Raw genomic sequence first — 25,941 nt, 5'->3', positions numbered from 1 at the left:
AGCATGAACGGGGGAGGGGCAGAGAGAGAGGGAGACACAGAATCGGAAACAGGCTCCAGGCTCCGAGCCATCAGCCCAGAGCCTGACGCGGGGCTCGAACTCACGGACCGCGAGATCGTGACCTGGCTGAAGTCGGAGGCTCAACCGACTGTGCCACCCAGGCGCCCCATCAAAGCCACCAGTTTTATTATTAATAATTTCAAATATGTTCTCATGGGTCCTCAAGTATTTGTAAGGTTTGTTTGAAAGGCAAATAAAAAAAAAATTTTAAAAAAATTTAAAAAAAAAGAAAGGCAAATAAATGCTCAAGTATGTGGTAGAACACAGCACTTGGTACTTACTAATTTACCAAGAGACATGGGAAATCAAGCATGTATGCTCTAGGGGCACCTGGGTGGCTCAGTCAGTTAAGTGTCCAACTTCAGCTCAGGTCATGATCTCATGGTTCATGGGTTTGAGCCCTGCATCGGGCTCTGTGCTGACAGCTCAGACAGAGCCTGGAGTGAGCTTCGGATTCTGTCTCCCTCTCTGCCCCTCTCTGGCTCATACTCTGTCTCTCAAAAATAAACGTTAAAAAAAATTAAGAAAAAAACAGAACATATGCTCTAATTTTTTATAGCTTTGCTGTAAATGGATGTGGTCTGTTCCCAACCAGATAAACTAAGTGGTCACTTTTAGAGTAGGCTGTTCAAAATCAACCTCAAACTAAAAGAGATGAAATATTCATAAGAGATTCTAATTTCACTTGGCTACAAGAACCCAGTAGGTGGCTAGTTTCTTCAGGGGGGTACAGCCTAGTCTCTTGATGATAAAAGTACATGACTGTATCTCTTAAGCACTAAACATTTCATTTAAAAAAACGCTGCAATAAGTGCTCACTTTTAAAAGCAGCAAAAAACAAGAGGATTGATTAACAACTCAGCTCGAATATTTATAATAGCCAGTAATTATAATCATCCGAAAGGCCATTCTCAGAAACACCAAAGACCAGTTTCTTTCCATAGGCCCTGGCTCACAAAAAGATGGGTGGACAAACAGTACTGGAATATCTGCGGTTGATTGTAGACGGTGAAATAATAAACAATTACCCATTTTAGACCTTAATGTGGTCATTGTAAGAGTTGGTTTCTCCTTTTTCTTGACATTATATTTTCCTCTCTCCAGTTGCCAGGAAAGGGTGCATTTCCCAATTCTTTGACTCACATCTGTTTCTAAAAATGCTCTTAAAAAATGACTAAAAATTATTCTTTTTAGTTTCACCGATTGATATCCTTTTTTTGTAAACATATTTAAAGGAGGGGCTCTTGATCCAGATTTAAGGCTTTTTAAAAAACTTTTTAAATAAAAGGAATGGAAGTATAACTGGGTAGCAAATTAATAAATTCCAACTAACATTCTGACTTTGAATAAGAAAAATCTTGTCCTTATTATTCAAGCTTATAAGACTATAAAATAATAAGAAGCCAGTTAGACAAAGGGTATTCTGGTTGTTCATACACAGCATATCAGAACGATGTACACCCAAATCATGACATCAGACTAGTACTCACTATTCCTTGTGTAAGTGTTAAATAGGCCATCTCTTTGCAAAAGAGTGTAGTGGTGGGTCAGTGTTCAGGAAAAATAATTAAGATAAAAGGCAAATCAACACAAAACATCCCCCAAACAATATTCAAAAGAATCTCTCTCAGATCATTTACTAAAGTAATCTCTTCCAAAAATCACCATTAAATTAATCCTTGCCACTGAAGAAAGAGGACGAATAAATCACATTTAATTTACAATTCTTTAGAATGTTTCGGACAATTCCAAGACACACGGAGGAAAAAAAAGTATTAAAAATAGCCAAGAGAAGGACTAGGCAGCAGCTAAACATAAAGGCCAGGGGTGAGATCAAAATTAGAAACATATAATGTCTGGAGAACTGTCCATATAAGGGTATCTTTAAATCAGTAACTAAGTTAGGATAATCCACTGGGCAAAATAAACCGTTGCCATCATCACAATGGCTGACCCCTCCATCTCTCATTCAGAAATCTTTGGAGTCTCGGGAAACAAATATGATATGTGCGACTTTATGTTGTTATGTTGGATAATACTCAACAGTATTTGGAGGTATTTTCAAAGCTGGTCTTAACTTGCCTAGTTCCAGATGAGAAACTTCATATATTATTGATCTTTCACTCTTATAAAAATATAGAAGAGTAACTAACCATAGAGGATAAAACTTCTGCTGAGCATTTCTGACTACATCTAGTGTACCATATTTACTTACTTTCCCCAACACCATGGATTTCCAGATTCCACAGAGCAGGCTGTTGTTTGTTCACTGTCATTTACTCATTCAATAGACTCTTAGGGAGCTTCTTAACCTGGTGCCAACACTAGAGAAATGAAATAAAGAAGGCTCCTACCGGGGTGCCTGGGTGGCTCAGTCGGTTGAGCAGCCGACTTCAGCTCAGGTCATGATCTCACGGTCCGTGGGTTCGAGCCCTGCGTCGGGCTCTGTGCTGACAGCTCAGAGCCTGGAGCCTGTTTCAGATTCTGTGTTGCCCTCTCTCTGACCCTCCCCTGTTCATGCTCTGTCTCTCCCTGTCTCAGAAATAAATAAAACGTTAAAAAATAAAAACAATTAAAAAAAAAAAAGAAGGCTCCTACCTTCTAGGAATTCACTGTGTGTGGAAGACAGATCCACAAGTAATTATGACACAGTGTAAGGCCTATAACAGAAGTCTGCACAAGAGTAGGGTTGCAATTCTCTTCAGGGCTTGGGGAAAGGTTTTATGATTTAAATGACCAGGCAGAGAAAGGGTAAAAGGCATTTCAGGCAGAGCAAGCAGTATAGGCAAAAGCTCAGAGGGAGGAAACAGCACAGCATGTTCCAGGAATAGCAGAAGTAGGTATCCAGAGAGCAAATGATGGGATATAAGTGGGAGAGGAGGCAGAAGATCAGGTTGAAAAAGTAGATAAGCACTGGGTTGTTGAGGTCCGAAAGTGCTACACTAACAATCTCATCCGTTATCCTGTAGCCCTGACACTCTCAAGTCTGCCTACACATTAAAATCTCCTGAGAAGCTTTAAAACAAAATATTGATGCCTGGTATTTGTTAGTATCGATTAATTGGTCTAGGATGGGACCCGGGTATTTTTTTAAAAGTTTCCCGTGTGTTTCTAGTATGTGGTCGGGAGGAGAACCGCTGCTGTAGGCAACAAGGAGTCAACACAACCATGTAAGCAGGATGGTGATGTAAAAATATTAAAAAACAAAACAAAAAACGAGTTAACTGGCACCAGTGTGAAGAGATCACAGGCACGGAGACTAGGGAAGGAATGTCAGTGTACAGGCTACTGGATACAGGCCAGAGATAAGAGTCTAAGACAGGAGCTATTAACATTTCGTGAGTCACTGACCTGTGTGAAAGTTGATGATAAAAGCTAAAGCCGTCTTCTTGAGAAAAACTCTTAGGTTAAAACGTGTACATATAACTTCAAGGAATTATGAACCTCTTTGATTATGATAAATTCAAATTAAGAAACCCTGACCTAAAGACAGTGATGAGAAAGAGGAGAGAAAGACTTCTGAGGTAGAATCAATAGCACTGAGGACATTTAAGTGAAGGGAAAGAAGAGGAATTAAGGATGACATCACCACTTCTGGCTTGAGTTATAAATAATAAAGGTGTACTGTGCACTCACTTAAGTATCAGCAACCATACTGAGCAGCTAACATGTATGTATCGCACTGAATTTTTCCGATTCTATAAGACAGATTGCTGCCATACTAATTTTATAATTGAACAAACTGAGATTTAGAGACAGACATTAAGTAACTTGTCCAATGCCACGTGGCAAGAGTAGTAGAGCCAGAATTTAATCGGAGACTACATGACTCCAGAGCTTGTGGTGTTAGCCTCTTCCAGGACAACCTCTGGTGAGTTGTACCCCTGGATGAACAAGAGGAGTCGGGAGGATAGAGTACGGCCAGGCAGAGGAAGAGAAGAGGAAGGGGTGGAGGTGGCAATACAAAAAAGTAGTTTTAGATAAGCTATGTCCGAGATAGTACAAGACATGTGGATGACAGTAGCTGTTGAGTCAGAAAAAACAGAAAGATCACAAGGTGAGAGTGAGTAAAAGATACAGAAACAGAACTGGTACTGAGTTCTCCTCATGCACCCAGTACCCTGCTTTCTCACAACACTATAAGCACCATCACTATCTTTCCTTTGCAAGTGAGGAATCAGACACGGGACGTCAGGGCCATGTGAGTGGTGGAGCCATCTTAACCCCACCTAAACGTCTAGGGCACTACAAAAAGGAATGGAAACCAGGGTGTCCTAAGTGGCAGCAGCCCCCAACCTCTTTTAAAACTGCTAGTGGGAGAGGCGCCTGGGTGGCTTAGTCGGTTGGGCATCCAACTTCCACTCAGGTCATGAACTCATGGTTTGCGGGTTGGAGCCCTGCATCGGGCTCTGTGCTGACAGCTCAGAGCCTGGAGCCTGCTTTGGATTCTGTCTCCCTCTTTCTCTGCCCCTCCCCTGGTCACGCTGTTCTGTTTCTGTCTTGCTCTCATAAATAAATAAAAACATTAAAAAAAAATTAAAAATAACTAAATAAAACTGCTAGTGGAAGACACAGGGTTTGTTTTTTAAAAAGCTTTACAATAAAGGGGCGCCTGGGTGGCTCAGTCGGTTAGACATCAGACTTCAGCTCAGGTCATGATATACAGTCTGTGAGTTCAAGCCCCGTGTTGGGCTGTACGTGGACAGCTCAGAGCCTGGAGCCTGCTTCAGACTCTGTCTCCGGCTCTCTCTGCCCCTCCCCCGCTCTCAGTGTCTCTCTCTCTCTCTCTCTCTCTCAAAAATAAAATAAAGACATAAAAAAAATTTTTTAAAGCTTTACATAAAAAAAGCTTTGACAATATTTATCCATTTCCATAACCTAAAGGTGTTTTGATTGAACCATTTGAGGGGTAGTAAGAAGCATCTCTGTATTAACCAACTTAAACAAATACTAAAGATACATTTCCACAGGGCAGTAGGCAAACTGAGGGGCAAACCTATGTAAAAGATACAACAGGACACAAATTCTATATAGTGTGTTACTATAACCTGGGGCAAAATTCAGACAATTAGTCTAATGGAGATAGTGTGCCTGTTTCCTGAGGCCATGGGAAGTGGTGAAATTTCCTTTTTTACTCTTTTTGTAGCTTGGAAAGAATGTGGTTTTTCTTCTCTCTAAAGTAACAAGAATAAAATCTTAAACCACGCTCACGATACAAGTCTAGACTAGCTACTTCAGATTTTAACAGCGGAATAACTTTTACATCAGTTTCAGAAAAAAAAAAACAAAAAACCTGTTACAGTTCAATGTTTCGGCACCTATACCGACAACGGAGTAGTCTTTGAGTCACAAACACTCCTTCTATAAATGTACTTTTAAAGAGCCTACAATATCATCCTAGAACTGTCCTCTATTTAAAATTAAAAAAAAAAATTTTTTTTTAAGGTTTATTTTTGAGAGAGAGAAAGAGAGAAAGAAAGAGAGAGGGAGAGCAGGGAAGGGGCAGAAAGAGAGTGGGGCAGAGGATCTGAAGCAGGCTCTGTGCTGACAGTAGACAGCCCAATGTGGGCTCACGTGATCATGACCTGAGCTAAAGTCAGACACTTAACTGACTGAGCCACCCAGGAACGGGGGATTGTCCTCTATTTTAAAATTAAAGTACCTGAGGGGCACCTGGGTGGCTCAGTCGGTTAAGTGTCTGACTGGCTCAGGTCATGATCTCACCGTTCATGAGTTCAAGCCCCGCGTCAGGCTCTGTGATGACGGCTGAGAGCCTGAAGCCTGTTTCGGATTCTGTGTCTCCCCCTCTCTACCCCTCCCCTGCTCATGCTCTGTCTCTCTCTGTCTCTCAAAAATAAACATTGAAAAAAAATTTTTTTAATTAAAGTGCCTAAAATATAAAATTCCAATTAAAAGAGTTTTGAAGTTCTGCTGTACAGCCTTTCATTGAGAACAGCAATACCTTACACAGTACTATTCCAGTCACCCATCACTATGCTTAAAGGGCTCCATTGGGAAGTCAGTGCTTTCTAGAGCAGCTCACCCCATTACTGGAGAACTCTCACCAGAGCTTAGATCAAGCGGGAATCCTTTGCTTTGTTAATTTTCATTCACTCATTCATTCATTCATTCAAACATTCACTAAGCACACTCTGGTCTTTCTATTCCTTAATCTACAAGGGTTGTTGCCATTGCTATTTTATACCCTCTCCTCCAGATCCAGCAACCACAAGCAGTGGTTCCTCATGTGACGTCACGTCTCAGTCCACTGCTGTCCCTTTGCTCGTGTCTCACCTAAAATGTGGTTTTCAGATACAAACACAATTCACCAAATGTGGTCTAACCCACTCATATTTTTAGCAGTCACATTACAGAGACTGCCAAGACCAGCCTGTGGGCAAATAAACTCCCAGCTCTTTTTCATCTCAGGTGCATCTGAGATTGTCCTCCATGCCCAGGCATTGTTCAGCTCCTACACGTTTATCCTTAGTATCTTTCATCTTTTGGAACATTATTAAAACCTATTGGGGTTATGCTCAGCCTGGATTCTGCTAGGTTTGGTATTAGCCAACTCTCTTAGGCTTATGTCACCTGGAAATTAGAAAAATTTATTTCAATCCAGAACTTTACAAGAAAGAGGACATTGTGATTAAAAATGTGCTATCAATGGCAATTCAAAGTACTCTGCAGGTTCTCTAGACTGAGTACTACTCTCTGATACCCGTATTATCAATTTTTTTTTTTAATTTTTTTTTCAACGTTTATTTATTTTTGGGACAGAGAGAGACAGAGCATGAACGGGGGAGGGGCAGAGAGAGAGGGAGACACAGAATCGGAAACAGGCTCCAGGCTTTGAGCCATCAGCCCAGAGCCTGATGCGGGGCTCGAACTCCCGGACCGCGAGATCGTGACCTGGCTGAAGTCGGACGCTTAACCGACTGCGCCACCCAGGCGCCCCATCGTATTATCAATTTTTAACCATTTTGAGGGGCAATAAAAACCCCCTTGAAAATCTGATGAAAGCCATAAAGTGCACATTTATATACAATTTTTCAGTCAGTATCAGGTGGTTCATAGACACCCATGAAGCCCATCTGTTGGCCTCCCATTAAGGTGTCCCACCTTAGGGATTCTAGGACCTATGAAAAACATTTCTGGCCACTAGGATTTATTAATATCCATTACTAAAATAACTGATTCTCCTATCTAACACCCAATTTAATACCCAGGAGCCAAATAACTGGCAATCAGCAGACATTATTAACTCGCTAATAATTCTCAAGATCAGAAAAAGTACCCAGAAACTAAGAAATCTGACCAAAACAAAACCATGGAGTATAAGAATACTTTACAAACAAAAGCACAGGTACCTAAGCTTATATACACAAAGATATGTGTTACACCACTGTTTGTAGTAAATTTTTAAAAAGGTATGTGTGTGTGTGGGGGGGGACATTCTAAATGTCCCTTCATAGAGAAATGGCTCAATAAATCATGGCATGTTGAAAATTTAATTTATTTTATGAAAATAAAAGATCTACATTGACTTGGGACATATCAATGGTATATTATGGGGAAGCTTCAAAATAATATCTAGTGTGATCCTATTTTAAAAACAAAAAACTTACAAATCTTATATTGTTAAACATACTTTTGTAAATATAAAAAAAGGTGTGGAAGAATTCACATCTGGCTGTGAAAACTGGTGGGGGATTAATTATTTTTGTCTGTACTCATCTTTGCATACTTTCACTTGTTACAGTTAAGTATCACTTTTGCCAAGTAAAAATCAAAAGAAAAAAAGAAAAACTAAGTAAGGTTGACAATAGGATCTATCAATAAAAACGGAGACCTCTCACCCCAACACCCCATACACATTTTCTAATGCCCAATTTCCCAAAAACTGTCCCACCCATAATAAGACCTGGATGAAATCTAATTTCCTTTTGACTTTTCAACAATTTTGATGTCTTTGATTCCAAAGACAGGCACTCTTCTGTTACACCTATTAAAGCTGTTTTATAGTTTTTTTTTTTTTTTCAACGTTTATTTATTTTTGGGACAGAGAGAGACAGAGCATGAGCGGGAGAGGGGCAGAGAGAGAGGGAGACACAGAATCGGAAACAGGCTCCAGGCTCTGAGCCATCAGCCCAGAGCCTGACGCGGGGCTCGAACTCACGGACCGCGAGATCGTGACCTGGCTGAAGTCGGACGCTTAACCGACTGCGCCACCCAGGCGCCCCAAGCTGTTTTATAGTTTAAATATGACCACAATTCACAAGTGTGGCTTTTGCCCCCTTTAGGGAAACAGACATCTCAGCAGAGCCACGTATATAAGGTGTGTGGAACCCACATTAGTCCAATACATAAAAGATGGATGCATGCAGCACAAACACTATCAAATTCTAAGGTGAAGAAATAGGAGCACAGAGGCCATTCCTGGTGGGCCAGTGGTTCTCAACCTTGGCTAAACATTAAAACTACCTGGAAACATGTTTTAAAATATCAGTGCCTGGGCACCACTTTCAGAGTCTAATTTGACTGGCCTGGGAACAGGTGCTTGTTTCAATCTAAAGTTTCTCTAGATTATTCAAATGAGCAGCCACTGCTTTCTACATTTCCTTTCCTTCCCGTCTATCAATTTTTGCAGAGCTTTCCCTTTATCAGTTATTTCAGGGCCGTGACTGTATTTGGGAAAGCCAAAACTGATCAACCAGCCAATGCCTGTCCGCTACACATAATTTATATTGTCCTTCTGTTGATTTTTGATGCCCAACTTCAATAACATTACTGAAATCTATGGGTACCATCATGAGGAGCTCTTCACATGTCAACACTACTTGTAGCTTTGCCTTAATAATGACATCATTTATTATTAATCTTGGGGACAATTAGTCTATAAAACATCTTAGGATTCCAAACATTACATTGGAAAACACAAATCCAACATTACTGATTATTTGAAATATTGCTGGACATTAATTAATGGACTGCCTGATTTTCTGTGCTCATCTTTACAAGTATTTTAAAATTTTAACATCCACCACATTGCAAAATATTGATGGAAAGAAAAACCATTACTTGAAATATCTCCTCCCACTCAAATTTAGTATCTGAGAACAGTAAAATACCCAAGAAAAATTTCAATACAATATGCAAGGGGATTCGCTAACAAAATGAAATATTTCTTTAGTACATGTTATATTACAACACAAAAAGTCAGGATTCAATACTTTGGACTGGTGCTGCAAATTATACAAAAAAGATATTTTAAAACAAAGGACACTGTATGTTGTTTATAATGGCTGGCATTAAAAAATAACTGCCTTTATGTATCTACAAATGGCATTAGCATGTATTTTCAAAGAAACTTACAATGGTCCATTTAAACTTCTGATCTAAGAACTGTACTCCCAAGCATTTATCCCAGTGAAATGAAAACTTAGATCTACAAAAAACACCTGTACACAAATGTTCACAGCAGCCTTATTTGTAATAACCCAGAACTGTAAACAACCCAAATGTCCTTCCACTGGACAAGTGGTTAAACTGTGGTACATCTACGGCATGAACAGAACTCAGCAATGAAAGGAACAAACTATTTGGTACACGCAACAATTTGAATGGATCTCACAAGCATCATGCTGAGTAAAACGAGCCAATCTCTAAAGATCACAGGCTGCATGAACATTAGAAAGCTGAAGAACACAATAGTGATCACCAAGGGTTTGAGGAAATTATAAAGGAGAGCAAGAGAAAGCCTTGGGTTGATGGGTGAGGGATACAAAATCCTGCATCTTGATTGTGATGGTGGTTACACAAATACATGTAATCAAACTGCACAGAACCATACAAACACACACACACACACACACACACACACACACACACACACACAAATGAGTGCATATAAAACTGGAGAAATCTGAATAAGCTCTGGATGGCACCAATGTCAATTTTCTGGTTTTGATCTTTGGCTACCTTTGGGGGAAAATGGGTGAAGGGTACATGGGATTGTTCTGTATTTTTGCTATTTCCTATGAATCTGCGATCATTTCAAGATGAAAAGTTTTTTAAAAGTGAGAGGAAAACAAGAAGGTGGTCACTTATTTAAAATACACACCCCATGTTTCCTAATCTATGTGAAGTATGTATAAACAAGTAAAAGGGAAAGATGTAATAAGGGTGGCTGGAAAGAAGCAGATGGCTTGAATAACATTTATGGAGCATTTATTATGTGCCAGACACTACAGCTTATCCCATTTAACTCAAAAATCCAGTGAGGTGACTGCTGATTAATATCCCCACTTTTCAGATGAGGAAACTGAAAGAAGGTAAGAAATTCAATCAGGATCACATGCTGGCAAGAAGCAAAGATGTCAAAAATAAGAAGAGAATTTCAAAGAAAATAGGATTTGGAGAAAAAGTATCATTACTATAACAAGAAAAGATTTAAAAAGTAGCTTAAAGGGGCGCCTGGGTGGCGCAGTCGGTTAAGCGTCCGACTTCAGCCAGGTCACGATCTCACGGTCCGTGAGTTCGAGCCCCGCGTCAGGCTCTGGGCTGACGGCTCGGAGCCTGGAGCCTGTTTCCGATTCTGTGTCTCCCTCTCTCTCTGCCCCTCCCCCGTTCATGCTCTGTCTCTCTCTGTCCCAAAAATAAATAAACGTTGAAAAAAAAAATTAAAAAAATAAAAATAAAAATAAAAAGTAGCTTAAAATAGGTAGAATGCTACAGAAGTAAATCACAGCACACACTGATGAATACTCTGTCCTCCAAGAACTTAAAATCTGTAATACACATTAGCTTAGGAAACCTGAATGCACTTGACCAGAGATGTATTTGCAACTGGTTATTTTTTATTAATCTTTCAATTTCTGCTTAGAATAGAGAAGAAAAGTAACAACGATTTCTCCTCTTTAAAAGATGTCCACCAAATGAAAACAAGGAGAAAAAGGTGAACCAAAATTCAAAAATAATACAAATAGGGCACTCAAAATGGTAAGAAAACTAAGCTGATTGACTATAACAAAGCCTATTCACGAAAGAAAACAGAAAAGCTGTAACACTGTCAAATGCAAGGCAGAAGTCTAAATTAAGTTAGAATAAAACATGAATCTACATATAATGAAAAATATGGGCTAGCAAGATGAATATTTATTTGCAATAAAATAGTTTTAAATTAAATTATGCAGTTAAGATTGGTTTCAGTCTGGCTTAGAATAAGCGGAAGGAAAATTTCAGCCCTCTTTTTCACTCCATCTTCAATTCAGATCATTGAATATTGAATATTTAAACAGCATGCCAAAAAACAGAAGCAATTCTAAGATAAATTCAATGCAAGTAAATGGGTATTTAAGAGGAAGTTTCTTATGCTGGTTGTAAAGCCTCTGAGACAGGGTTGCTTTTCTAGAGGAAAATGACATCTCAATTTTAATTTTAAAGATCCAGTGAAACCCCAAGAAAATACAATATTTAAAATATTGGAAGTATTAACCACTCTTCTAAATTGCAGACACTAAGCAATCCACGTAGTGTGCCGCTTGAAGTAAATCGAGTAACCGCAGTCAGCTCTGCCCTTAGGATCATCTCTGATAGAAAAGGTATTCTTTCCTCTTAAATTATCTTTTTTAAGTTTACTTATTTATTTTGAGAGAGGTAGAGCACAAATGGGGGAGGAACAGAGAGAGAGGAAGAGAGAGAGAATCCCAAGCAGGCTCGATATTGTCAGTGCAGAGCCCAATGTGGGGCTCGAACCCATGAACCATGAGATCATGACCTGAGCCGAAAACAAGAGTCAAATGCAAAAGACTGAGTCACCCAGGTACCCCTTAAATTATCTTCTAAAAGCAAATGAAAATGCAGTGATGATGTCAGCATGTTGGTTCTTAGAAGCTTTGTAAACTTCTAATTCAGGAAGTAACATGCAGGAATTTTACTTGACGTTCAAAAATCTCTCTACAGAAGATCTGGAATAAAATGGCCACACCACAATATTCTCATCTATGGCTTTAATTAATATGATAAAATCTGAAATAGAATTCTTGTCATACATCGTCGGAATTTCTTCCTCATGCACAAATAGAGTAAAGGAGGGCCAAAAAGCAAATGTATCCAGTTGGACGATATCTGTCATACAGTGTTTATGGATTTCTCTGCTCTAAGGAAATCTCATGAGGTTAACTTATTTTTTACGGGTAAAACCCTAACACATTTTTTATAAAAGCCATAACCTAGGCCATTTTGTATGGTGTACAGATATACATTAAAATCTCCCTGTAATTCTTGGGGGATCATACCAAGGAAATGTATTTTCAGTAATGCCAGATTCTAATCAATGGTGAATACAAATTTTTGAAGTTTTTACAACTAAATATCCTTAAATAGAAATATTTTTAAGGTCTGGAGTGCCTGGGTGGCTTAGTCAGAGCCAGTCAGTGGGAGACTCTTGATCTCAGCTCAGGTCATGATCACAGAGTTTGTGAGTTCGAGCCCTGTATCAGGCTCTCTGCTGTCAGCACAGAGCCTGCTTCAGATCCTCTGTCTCTCTCTCTCTGCCCTCCCCCGTTGTCTCTCTCAAAAATAAACATTAAAAAAATGTGAAAAATATATTTTTAGCATGTGATAATGATATTGTGGTTGTGTTCTGACAAGGGATTTCTTGAACATACTGAAAATTCACAGATGAATAATATCTGAGATATGTTTTAAAGTAGTATGGCATTGGGGGCGGGGGGGGGGGGTAGTTTAAACAAGACTTGCCACAAATGGAAAGGTAAAGCTGAAGGATGGGGACATACAGATGAATTATCTTGTCTTCTTTGGTACATGTTTGAAATTTTCCAACATAAACTGTGTATATCCATGCATGGGATATAAAATATACTCATGTAACAGGAATTCTGAGCAGAAATTCAGGTTCTTGAATGCTTCTTTTATGGCAAAAATACCAGGCAAATCATCTCACCCCATGGTACTATAGTTTCCAATTTCTAAAATGCAGGGATGGAACATGATTTCTATGGTTGCTTCCAGTTCTGAAGTTTTTACTCTCTGAGAATGCTGTTTTGTTCTTCCAAATGGAATTTCAATTCATCTCACTGTCTACAGTAACCGAGTCTATACTGAGAAGGCACAGCTGTCTTAAGACAAAGTATGATCTCGAAGCAGCTCTTTAAGACCATCAGTGCCACCCTGTCATCACCTCTCACTTACCACATGAAAAAAAGAAAAAAGGGAGGCAACCACAATGATTTCCATAGGGTAGGTGAAAATTCCCTCCCTTCAGAGATTTGACTAAGGGTCACAAATCACATGATATGTATAAAAGGCACTCCCTTTAACACTGCAAATCTTCCTGAGTAATTATCAAACAATATTTTTATAAATGTATTTTGAAGACTTCTCATCACAGTACTGTTCATAACAGTGAAAAATATGGTATGTAGATTACCATTAATAAGGGTTTAGTTAAATATATCATGGTATAGTCTTATAATGCAATACCATGCAACTATGTAAAAAATAAAGATATTAGCCCACAATGATCAGGGTATCATAAAGGGACACAGGAACCAACTGAAAGACTCCCAATGGTCAAAGCTGGAAAAATTAGAGCAATAAAGTTGTATTGGATTATAACTCAAAGTATAAATATCATTAGTCTATACTGATATTAAAAAAAATGATTCAATAAATAAATGGGAGAGAAGAGATAAGTCTCCTGTGTAGAATTCCAAATAACGTATGTAGATACTCTGCTTCTCCCCTCCAGAAGGTGGAGCATAACTCTTAAGTGTGGACTGCCTTCCTTCCAAGGAGCACAAGATGGAAAGTTGAGAAAAAAGAATAACTTTACAATAGAGAAGTCTGACAAACACTACCTCAGCCAGGATACCAAGGCCAACATCAACAGTAAGGTCACAAAGCTAGGATGCACCCTTGAAATGATGTGATAAAAACAGCCTTTTGCCTCTGTGGCCTCCCTTAGTCTAACCCCACATAACCCCAGTCTAACCATGAGAAAACAACAGACAAGCCCAACTGAGGGGCATTCTACTATCTGACTGGTACACCTCAAAACTGTCAAGTCATAAAAAACAAGGGAAGTCTGAGAAACAGTCATAGCCACGAAGAACCTAAGGAGACATGATGACTGAATGCAGTGTGGACTCGTGGATGGGGTCCTAGAACAGAAAAAGACAGGAGGTAAAAACTCATGAAAGGGAAATCACAATAAAGTATGGACTTCAACCAATTATAATGTTATCAGTTTGGTTCATTAATTATAACATATGTACCACACTAACGTTAAGAGGTTAATGAGAGGGGAAACTGGGAACTCTGTACTATCTTCGCAATTTCTTTATAAATCTAAAACCTTCTATGAGGCGCCTGGGTGGCTCAGTTAAGTGTCTGACTCTTGGTTTCAGCTCAAGTCATGATCTCACAGTTTGTGGGTTCAAGCCTTGCACCGGGCTCTACATCGACAGCATGGAGCCTGCTTGGGATTCTCTCTCTCCCCCTCTTTCTCTGCCCCTCCCCTGCTTGCGCACACACTCTCTCTCTCTCTCAAAATAAATGAAAATAAACTTAGAAAAAAAATCCAAAACTCTTCTAAAATAAAAAGTTTATTTTTAAAAAATGAAAAAACAAGATATAAACTTACAACGATGTGGAATGATGGCCAATATATAATAAACAAAAGAAATGTTACTAAACAATATGCATATTATGAACCTATTTGTATTTTAAAGATATACATATATGTACTTTTTTACCAAATGTCTGGATAATTTACACCAAATGCTAACCTCTGGGAAGTGAATCACTAGTGATTTTCACTTCACCACCCACTTTATATTTTCTGTACTATCTGATTTTGTTATTTCCACTAAGCATTGATCACTTTAACACTGAGCCTTCTATAATCTTACAAACTATTAACAAAGCTCTTTTACTCTGGGAAAAAAAAAATTAGGCATACAGCAGAGGATTAATAGCAGTGCTCCTCAGCTCAAAATAATGCACATTTATAAAAGAGTAAATTTTACTTTTTCAAGGAAAAAATGTTTAATTTTATTAAGTAGGCTTAATGTGGGGCTCAAACTCACGACCCTCAGATCAAGAGCCTCATGCTCTACTGACTGAGCCAGCTGGGCGCCTCTCAAGGAGAGAAATATTTTAAGTTAGTACAGAAAAGTGAATGAAAGCATGGATTTTAATCAGACTTAGCTTAAATTCCTGGTTTCACCATTTACGACTGGTTATGACCTTGGACAGTTCAACAACCTCCCTCAATTTCCTCATTTTTATAGTAGGAAATATGTACAACAACAAACCTATTGCTCAGCAGAAATATCCTAACATTATTTACTCATCAATATAAACATACATTACATACTACATAAGTGTGTAGTATATAAAATATATTTCATAACAAAATTTTATTGGGTTGCCTGGATGGCTCAGTCAGTTAAGCACCCAACTCTTGATTTCAGCTCAGGTCACGATCTCATGGTTCATGAGTTTGAGCCCCACGTCAGGCTCCACGCTGACAGTGAGGAGCCTGCTTGGGATTCTCTCTCTCTGCCCTCCCCACCTCAAAATAAATAAACTTAAAAAAAAAAAAAATTAAAAAAATTCAAATGTTATTAGAAGGAATTACATTAGTAGTAGCAAAAACTTCAATGTATGCCTGGAGCCTGGCCCTACTGAGGCTCCATAATGGCAAGTGTTTCTTATTGGTATTAACAAAAATCCAAGAAAAAATAAAACACCATCGGGAAAAAATTTAGTTTCTCTAAGAACAGGGAACAGTAAAAGACAAACCCTACCCTCAGCTCATTCTACATCATCTGCAGCAATTTCCCAAATGCCTCTGCTAACTATTTATTATGGTGATTAAAAATGTTATTGTTAACATGCCCACAGACCTGAGATTCGTCCAGAGAATACACATGAAAGCCACTTTTCTAATCATAACCAGCTTAAACTAAGCTTTGGAATACTAATACATCAAGTTCTCCTTCCTATGGAGATAGTTTCCCTATTTATGAATGTCAATACAAATTTATGAATGTCAATACAAATAAACACCAGCCACAAACTAAACTTATTTAAATCTCTTGATTATACATAACGAACTTTAATAAAGAAGCTTTAAATAAGACATATATTTTGATCTGTAACAAATTTCTGGGCTGGCTGATTTATCTCAAAAATGATATTTTCAAATTACCCAAATTCAAACCTTACATTACAAAAAAATCACCACAGACAAGTCTAATCACGCTATGAATTAGGGGACTTTTTAAACAAGGCCAAACAACGCACATCAGAAGAATCAATTTGTTCCATCAAGTGAAAAGTTTACCCAAACTGATTTATCATATAGTCCAGGACATACACCCTTAAAGACCTGTTAATTTAGGAAGAAATTAACCAACCATAAACATAACAATATTATATTATTGTGGCAATTTTTTCTACATTAGAAAAGGCAAACTGTTCAGTTTGGTTGTTAAGAGAAGTTAATGTAAACACCTTTTAAAATAACAAAAACATAGATACAATTCAGAAACTATATTCAGGTTGTTATATGTAACCCAGTGTTGGGATTACAACTATACAAAGACGGATTTTATAACATACTCAAAAGTATGTCACTGAGAACTGCACTGGCAAATAGATCAAAGAAAATTCTTTTGGTTAAAAAAAAAAAAAAAAGACTGACTATAAGGTTTTGAGTTAGTTTAGTTTTCTTAAACACTATAAAAGCAAATTTAAAATGGGAATTCCAAGCATTCTGCATAGCAATATTATATATACAAGGAGAGTATAATCCTTTATCATGTTCTCTAAATTCTAAACAACTGAAGAAGGGACCATACTGGCACCTCCTATATATTATCTCATTTAATTCATATAACAATCCTAGATAATCATCACAATTTCAAGAGGAAGACACTCAAACTGAGTACTTTGACCTGCCCAGATAATAAGGGATACACCAGCAATTACATTACAGTCAGAATTTATATACGATACATACTACACACACCAGTTATATACATATTATATCTGGTATCTAACTTTTTAGGTTTTTAACCTATACAATTAGTCTGTTCCTACGATAACTACTATGTATGTGTATTTCAGCATTTGCCACATTGTACTGTAATCTTTTACTTATCAATATTCCCTATTCAATTATGAGCTTCCAGAGAGAACGGACTATATGATGTTCATCTCTGTAATTGCAGAACATAGTCCTGTACCGAGCACATCTACATAAATTTCTCCTTAGTAGCTTACCCATGGTTGTGATGTTATTTTCACTAGCTGCTCACAGGTGGTGAATATTACAGAAACATTATCACACTATTAGCCATCCCTTCAGCTTCAAGACACCCAACAGTAACCATCACAATAGGAGAAGGCTTGGGCAGAAAGAATGTTCAGTCTGATCAACCCCAGTGTGTAGCATTACTCTTAAAATCCTATTTAAATACATTACGTGCTATACAGGGTTCTTCTTTTTTAAGTTTCATAAAGCTGCATCTGCGCTTACAGTAGTCTACTCCCAGGAATTCATATACATTATAGGAAACTCAATTACAGGATAGCTCCATGTTCATAGTATATATAAGAATTAAGGAAAGACATAAGACGACATAAATCATCAAAGGCATAAAGTAAACGCTTGCCAAAAGGCTACCTTTTCATTACAACAGGACTACAGTGTCCACAGGGACAAAACCATACAATTTATATGCTTTCCCATACAAGAAACAGGACTGGATGTTAATGGCATTTTTGAGAATGTTACAGTGTAATTATAAAATGCTATAGGTTAATATAAGGAGACATCAAGTCTCTCAAAACAAAATGAATATTTACAAGATTAAGTTTCTGTTTTGTTAAACATTAAATAAAGGTGTTGGAACTTAAATGGAAATGTAAAAATACCAATGACCTAGTACTAAAACTAGTTAACAGAATTACTGATACTTTTCATTCTTTTAGCAGACCTTTTACCTAATAAATGTTAAAGCATGTGGTTTGTGTTTTCAGTTTTCTTCCCAGTTCTAGATATTGACTATGAATCCTTTTCTAGTATTTACCTTTCTGTTCCCACCTTCCACCCAATTCTACCCCCAAACCTGGTAAGGATGTCTTCTTTAATTTTTCAAAACAAGGGAGTGAATTCAAATGTCTGTCATGAACTCTTGAATAAAGAGTTAAAATGACAGCATAAGACTATCCGGACTCTCTTTAAAGTCATATTAGTCTTCTAGAATAGCAATCTAAATCTTAGAAGCAGAAAACACAGGAAGCTCAATGTTCCAAGAAAAGTTAATAATAATTGATTCATCCTGGCTACCCAGGAAATACACAGCAAGGATCCGTGTTCTATGCAAATACTGACAACAAATCCATCTAGCAATACCTGCCATCCTGGGACAAGGAAAATAGAAGAAGAGAGCTCACAAGGCAAATTCACAATGACTAAAAAGTACACAAAGAAAACATCATCAGTTCAGAGGTGAGAAGGGATCAGAACTAAATGAAACACAACAGAGATCAGTGTACTTATACTGACAGAAGTAGACTGAGGTAGTGGAAGAAACAAGATCACCACTGACGGGAGATGTGAGTGGGATGCAAGTGGACAGGACGCGCGGTGGACAGAGGGGAGGGTAAAACAAGCAGGAGCTGGAGGTGACAGGAGCTGCATTACAAGAGATAACAAAAGACTGGAGGCGGCAGACAAGGCAGGAAGCCCACCCAAGGAAATAGAGGGTAAGGAGAACAGAAATCATTTTCAATGGGAGGATGAATCATGGAAAAGGCAGGAAGCAGGCAAAACACAGACACCAAGCAAGAAATTCTAGACAGATGAGAAAAAAAATGTAAAAGTAGTAAGTACATAGGGAAGAAAAGTGAAAAAAGGATGAAGTAAACAGGCCTACTAGGAAAGGAAATATTTATTAAAAAATGGTTTCTGGAATTTTGTTTTATTAATTTAAATTTTAAGGGGCGCCTGGGTGGCGCAGTCGGTTAAGCGTCCGACTTCAGCCAGGTCACAATCTCGCGGTCCGGGAGTTCGAGCCCCGCGTCGGGCTCTGGGCTGATGGCTCAGAGCCTGGAGCCTGTTTCCGATTCTGTGTCTCCCTCTCTCTCTGCCCCTCGCCCGTTCATGCTCTGTCTCTCTCTGTCCCAAAAATAAATAAACGTTGAAAAAAAAAATTTAAAATCGCTTCTGCTTATATTTCTTTCTGTTGGGTAAAACTTGATTCATAAGAACAAAGGCTTCCTCAGTTTACAAAGAAGAAAATTATGGCTCAGGTCAACTGACTTAAGTCACAAAAGTAGGAAGGGTTGAAAACAATAAAATTTGCTGTCAGTTAATAATCTTAGTTTTAAGCCACAAACTAATTTTTATACTGACAATGTATGTATACACATTAATGACTTTAATGACCAATTGCTTCATTTGTAAAGTACAAAAGCCTTCTCTTTTGCTTCATTTGTAAAGTACAAAAGCTTTCTCGTTCTCTCATATTCTCTCTATGCTTATCAGCATTTGGAGAAATCCCTGCTTCTTACTGCCTCCCCCAAGAAGGAAAGGGCACAGTATGAAGGTAACATTTACATCAATATTGCTAAAAAGAAATCTGACGGAGGTTTAAAACAAAGTTAAAACAGTAATGGTTAAAAGATGTTGTATAAATGTCTACGACCCATGTTATTCTGGTCTCCTAGTTAACTAAAACCACAACACAGAGATCATCCTTCATTTCCACCTAGGAAGAGTAGAGGAAAACAAAACACTGAACAAGAATACAAAAATAGAAAGACGAGCAAACCCAAAAACGAATGGAAATTATTCTATTCTTGATCTTAGAAAACAAGCAAGGGTAGGAGACAACCATACCAAAGGTCTATTTATGAAGATACAATTCTTATTTTTAAACTGAAAAAATACAGTCATCAGATCTTCAGGCTAAAAAATTGTGCAAGAAAAAAGCAGGCACATACAGAGACTAAGGAGTAGATAAAAGAAGATGAATCTGAAGCCACAAAAACTGTGAACAAGCAGCAGCACATTATGAAGAAGCAATTTGTCAACATCCTGTCCCTTTAGTGATTAGCAGAAGCTGGTTTCTGGAGCCAACAATCCAATGAACTGTTCCCATTTCTCCTACTGTAGCTACTATTTCTCTATCCGAACACAATAAAACTCTGATCATGAGGAAACTACCAGCTATTGCAGTGGAGGAAAATAATGCAAACATTACACACAAAAGCAGCTGGGTTAACAATGGTAATGTAAGAAACATATAAAGACTTGTGCTAGAGTCTTGTCACTCATATTTTCAGAACTATCTTCTTTCAACTCCTTAAAAATCCTAAATGATACTGGGGTAGCTTCTTGAAATTTGCCTTTTCTTCACTTTTTTTTTTTTTTTTTTTTTACCATTCTTCCATGATTATCTTAATGAGTCACTTGACCATATAGTCCATTCACAGGCATCATCGACACACATTTTTATTGACTTCTGGAAGTGGATGCTGCTCCACAGCCTTTAGGAGACTTCTTGAAGGAACAAACCTGGTTCTTTGATCTCTGAGGACATGCTGAAATTAGGATTCTCTCTCATACTCAAAGATGACATGGATGCAAGCCAAACTGTGCTGTTTCCAAGGTAAGATGCCTTAAAACACAAAGAAAAAAAAAGTTAAAAATCAAACAGATTTTGAAAACACAAAACTCTAATAAAGCAGTACAAATTCTCACAGTATTTACATTTTAGCTAAGACTGAAAAATAACTGATTCAAATAAAAAATTTTTTAATCTTTCACTTTAGCATTAAATACTGTATTTTTCAAAAAAACTTTAACAGAGCATCACAAAATACACAATAAAAATACTGCAAATAATGGACAATTCCTGAAGTTAATACAAAAACATGTTAAAATTATAAAGAAATTCTGGTGATTTACCGTTTAATCTTTATCCTGGCCAGGATAGAAGATAGGCTATGAAAAAATATTATTTCCCTATATTCATATATTACTTGAAAATTATATGAACAAGCATGGTTTATAGTCAGCTATAAAATGAACTGCTGAATTGACTTGGAAAATTTCTTCCAGCCCCAAAATTCTGAAATTATGTATCATCTGGTGACACAATCTTGGTACCACTGAACCAGCTCTAGGTAAGGCAAGTCATTTGACTTTGCCCAATTTTCTTATCTATAAAATACACAGCTGGTACCTAAGGGGGAGGTAGGGACTAGGATCACTTGCAGATGATTTAAAACACAGACGCCCAGGCGCAGCTCTAAAGAATCTGAATCTCTAGGGGTCAGCTAAGGTGTCGCTTACTTTCATCATAAACCCTGGGTCATTCTGACGTACACTTCTACTTAAAGAACAATCGCACTGGATCACATTCAGGATCCAGCTCTACAAACCTAAAATTCATAAAATGGGGCAGTAGACATTTTATTAAATTATCCCATATTGATAGAACTAAAATAAATAAATTAAATAAATTCACATTGATAGAACTAAAATAAATTCAATTTCTCTTTCCCTAAAACTCCCCATTCAGAGAAGAACCTGAAATTAAGATTAAGGCTAACATGCCCATTGGATAGACATTTCGACATAGATTATTTTAACTCCAATTATTTCTTGGGATATTTAAATAGAACACAACTGTGGGACAATGTTCACAGTTATAAACTGCTTCTATGACAGGTCATCCCAAAATATGTGCTGGTATGAAAATGGAAACAGCAGGTCATTTCTTCACTGACTCCTATTACAAAGTACCCCCAAGACAAACAACATGACCTCCTACCCAGCAGAAACAATCTATAACACAGAATACTATACCTGCAGAGCGTGTGTCGTCCCTGGCCGCTAACCAGGTTTGTAGCCCATGCTTCATTCAAGGGCACTTCCTCCTCTGATTCCTGGACAGTGGGTGTGCTGATGTATGTACTCCCCTATCTGTGGAGTCATTTGGATTCAGTGTCTCTTTTGATGCCCAACACCCCCAAAATAATACTGTCAGCTCCTGACAAAAGGGACACAAAAGTGGGTTTTCAGAGAATACCATTTTTTTTCCATCTTGCTGGATTTTGTTTGCAGCCCCTCTTCTAATTCCACGCAGCTTCAAAATAACTTCACTCCAGGTATGTCACCAAATCAACAGCACAATTTTACATTTTTTTTCCATCAAAGAAATATTACTAGAAGAGGCCTCCTGGCCAATAGTGTTCTGTACTGCTCAAGACAAGCTGAACAAGTGGATCAAGATTCCACATGAGGCCACAGCAAATGGATATAAGTGCACAGGAAACCTTCAGGAACACTTATGTTCTGGTAAGTTACTACCACTGGGGTTTAAATCTAGTAAGTGTTTAAAAAAGAAAGGTAGTAAGATATCAAGTGTTATTCAATATTATATTTCACGTTTTCTGACACTAAATTAAAAACTTCAACAGTCATTATCCTACGTCCTGGTGAATCACTGTCCTTGAATTCAACACCTACGGAAGAGTTATAATCCTCATTCAGTGTTGAGATTCAAAATTCAGTTTCTCTCCCCTTGCCTTTAGTCATTTCAAAATGTAGTGTCCCCGGAACCACTGATCAACCACTTCCATTTGAAAAATTCAGCACTGTTTCTGCAGCTCAGTCCTTGCAACCTATGCTACTTTGAAATTTGAAAAAGAGAACCTTTTACAGCCAAGAAACTAGTGTCAAGTTTTAGATCTGTTCTTCTTTGATCAAGAAAAACTCCCCAGAGAAAGGACAGACTTGGGGGCCAGACTGCCTGGGCTCATATCCAGTCCCCTTACTATATGCATTGTGATCTTGGGTAAGTGATTTAATTACCTTGCTGGGTCTCAGTTTCCTCATTTTAAGAAATGGGATTATAACTGTACCTACCTACAACTGTACCAACTACTTGTTGACATTCCAACAAATTAACACGCAAAGATTCCTGAAACAGTATCTGGCACATTTTAAGCACTACATAAATGTTAGCTATTATTTTTACTTCATTTTATTTAGCTGCAAATTCTCATACTGTTTCACATGTGCACACAATGTCTGCCCACCTAAAATACTACCTACTTGAAGACTGGAATCACATGCTGAATATCTCTGATGTTTACCCTAGGGTATCTAATATTCACTCAATAAGTAAATACAAACCTACTCTGTATATATTATACTGGATGAATAAGGAAAACATAGTACCTTATATATTCTCAGCCCTCACTAGCCTTTATTTTAGGTGGGGAAACAAAACATGCAGAAAAACTTATTTAACAGTATAAATCCATAAGGGATTAAATGCCAAAGTATGTGGTATAAACAGCTAACATTTATACCAGTATACATTTATACTGGGCTTATCGTGAGCTGCAGATTCTGTGGAGAAGGTAAAGCTGGTGTGGCCCTGCCCCTAAAGTTAAATGGGATCTTTGGTAGTGGAAAGAAGAGAGGACAGGATTCCAGTGTATTTGGGTTCATTCCACAAACAGTCACTGAGTACCTTCCATGGGTCAGGCTCTGTTCTAGGGTCTGGAGATAAGGCAATGAATGACAGAAAAGACCCCTGCACTCTGGAGCTTTAAACGGCACTCCATGTGAGAGCCAAGTTTTGAAGTAAGGAACGAGAAGAGCTTATCTTCCAAAACGATGAAACAACACTGGTTAAATGCCTTACAAACAGGAGCCAATGCCGTCATTATGGTCATTCTGACTCTCCAACAACAAACATACAGAAATGGCTGTGGTGAAAAATTCAGTAACTTTCATGTACTGTATTCTAAATGTTCCACTGTTTATAAAGCACATTAAAGGGATACTCTCCAGATTCTTGGATACAAATATCATAGAAGAGATTTTAAATACATACGGTCAATACCATTAGAACGATCTTCATTACAGAGGCCACTGGAGGCCTAAATTTTGCCCAAATGGAAAGCCTATTAATGCTCTGCTGTACACCCTTGTGCTTTGTCTCCACCCTCCATCCCATCCCTTTTCATTTCTTTCCTTGATCTACCGGTGGCTGCCCACAGCTATCAAGTATCTACTAGGAAAGTACCTAAACATGCGAGTGCTGACAGGAATCAGTTAGTCACAATGGGTGGAAACATTAACTCCAAAAGAAACTATGTGCATTTTTTTCTTCTTACATCCTTCCATTGATGACAACTCTCCACTCTGCCCCTCCCCCCAAAGAGAAGGCCCACAGGCCCACAGGGGAAAGGAACCCTCTTATAATAGAGACTGGCAAAGCATTCCCAACCTCTCTCTCTCTCCAATGATGGACCACTAGAATCAGGAGACAGGTTAAGTCCAATATACTCTCATCACAAATGAGACACATTTCCAAGCACGTCCCTCATCCTCTCCAGTCCTTTTCAACCTCTTCTACTCTCAGAAGATGCAAACTGTTAGACCTTACCATCATACTCTCATTGTTATGCCTATACAAATCATTACATTGTATTTTTGGAAACACAAACTTTCAAAAGGGCCATTAAGGTTTCCCCCAAATTTACCTTTTTCCAATGTCTAAGAATAACCTGTTCATTGGATGACCATGATATGTAATCAGAATTTGGATAAATATGAGACACAGGACTTTAGAAACTATTGAATACCCAAATAAAGAGACTAATTGCAGTTTTATGCAATTTTAAAGCCATCTTCCAACTTGAAAAACACATTTTACTGAGTCATTTTATATTGCCAACACCCTTCTTCACAAAAACAGAAACAGAAGTAATTAATGTACATACTGCACATTTGGATCTATTCAAATCAAACCCATGTATTCACAATTTCTGAGCAAACTATGCCTATGCAAAAGTTATCCCAGAAGATTAAATGATAAAGCACATACCATTTGGCAGAGGCCTGGCAAACAAGTACTCAACATTACCCATTACTACTGTAGTTCCTAATTTTCCAACTTTAGAGTCAAACTAAATGGTTTATATTTATAAATTACTTACATGAATATATAATGTATATATAATACATAAAAGTTAATATGTACTAATACTCTAAATAAAGCTAGTATATTATTGTACCAAGCAATGTTCTTCATCCAGACAAAGATGAGCTTAACTGTAACAGAATGAGCCACAAAAAAGGCAGAGAAAACTTGCAAAGAGATTTGGGTTAAAGGTTAGCTCTTAACCTCTGCTTATTAAGGATACAACCGCTACAAGATCTGGTATGAATTATAATTAGCAGTCAGCTGATCCTAGAGAACTAGCTCAACATAAATAGTTAAGACCTCAAGCGTGTGGACAAGTGGCCATTTATTCCCAAGGTTGCTACCAACCACTGAAATCTGATTACTTGAACACTGATGCTGAAATCCTGCATAAATTCATTAACTCTTATGGTAGAAAATCCATTTTTCAAATCTATTTCCCAAGGAAATCTATTTTACACACAATTTTTTTAATACACAAAAATCACTTCAACTGACAATACTGCGGCATCCTGGGCACATTCAGTTTTTAAAACACCTCAACAATCTCAGCCACGCATCATTTATTAAAAGGGAAAAATGGAAAGATAATTTGGAAAGCCTATACTTTCTTGACTATTAAATACTAAAAGCAACTCTACGCCTTCATTACGAAAGAAGAAAATCTCCGTGTTTCCCAGCTTAATCCCGATTCGTGGGACAATCAATGCACATTCCCCCTTCCCACGCTGACAATCACGCCCGGGGCGCGCCGAAGTGGGGCGGGCAGAGGCATGGAACTCCCGGGTAATGACCCGTCCCCGCTACTTCTCGCTCGGTTTTGGCACACAAC

General features: G+C 38.0%; 1 protein-coding gene across 4 annotated transcripts in view; it reads right to left on the bottom strand.

Annotated features, from left to right (window-relative positions):
- The window catches only part of SLC20A2 (solute carrier family 20 member 2), a 109,385-nt gene that overhangs the window by 83,058 nt on the left and 386 nt on the right, over positions 1–25,941 (bottom strand). Inside the window, exons 2-3 of one of the 4 annotated variants that reach the window (XM_040447065.1) lie at positions 21,974–22,090; positions 20,678–20,780 (exon numbers count right to left, since the gene is read on the bottom strand). The exons of 1 other annotated variant lie outside the window; for it this stretch is intronic. The gene's annotated coding sequence lies outside the window, so the exon portion shown is untranslated. Of the gene's footprint in view, positions 1–20,677; positions 20,781–21,973; positions 22,158–25,941 lie in introns of all 4 variants that reach the window. 2 more of the 4 variants (XM_040446992.1, XM_040447143.1) reach the window with 2 other exon arrangements.

Source organism: Herpailurus yagouaroundi, unplaced genomic scaffold (genome assembly GCF_014898765.1).
Source record: "Herpailurus yagouaroundi ecotype Mexico unplaced genomic scaffold, PumYag 28, whole genome shotgun sequence".
NCBI classification, from domain to species: Eukaryota; Metazoa; Chordata; class Mammalia; order Carnivora; family Felidae; genus Herpailurus; species Herpailurus yagouaroundi.
Note: the sequence above shows the minus strand (reverse complement) of the source record. Positions and strands in the feature narration are given on the sequence as shown.